This window comes from Arachis ipaensis, chromosome B3 (genome assembly GCF_059453495.1).
Source record: "Arachis ipaensis isolate K30076 ecotype BB chromosome B3, ASM5945349v1, whole genome shotgun sequence".
NCBI lineage: Eukaryota > Viridiplantae > Streptophyta > Magnoliopsida > Fabales > Fabaceae > Arachis > Arachis ipaensis.
In genome coordinates, this window is record NC_142438.1 from 62,184,344 (window position 1) to 62,184,750 (window position 407).

The window sequence follows — 407 nt, forward strand, 5'->3', positions numbered from 1 at the left end:
ATCACCCAACTGTAGCTGCAGATTTTGAACTAAAAACCGCACTGATCAACTTGATGCCCAAGTTGCATGGCTTACCTGCTCAAGAGCCTATCAAGCCCCTTAGGGATTTCCAGACAGCCTGTTCTACTGTTAGGCGTCATGGTGCAGATCAAACTTCTATTCTGTTAATCGCTTTCCATTTTTCTCTTGAGGGAAAGGCGAGGGAGTGGTACTACTCCCAACCTGAAGCAACTGTTACCAACTGGTATACACTCAGAAGAGAATTTTTGGAAAAATACTTCCCAGCTGAAGTCACAGATAGACTGAGAAAAGAGATCTCCTGCATTGTTCAAGATGAATCAGAGACTCTCTTTGAATATTGGGAGCGCTTCAACAATCTCCTGGACCCATGTCCCCATCACATGATT

The 407-nt window shown here is 44.2% G+C and overlaps 1 non-coding gene across 1 annotated transcript; it reads right to left on the minus strand.

Moving 5' to 3' along the window:
- Positions 1-299: 299 nt before the first annotated feature.
- On the minus strand, positions 300-407 carry LOC148570857 (small nucleolar RNA R71). The gene has a single exon (XR_015909052.1). It is a non-coding gene; the product is annotated as a small nucleolar RNA R71 (small nucleolar RNA).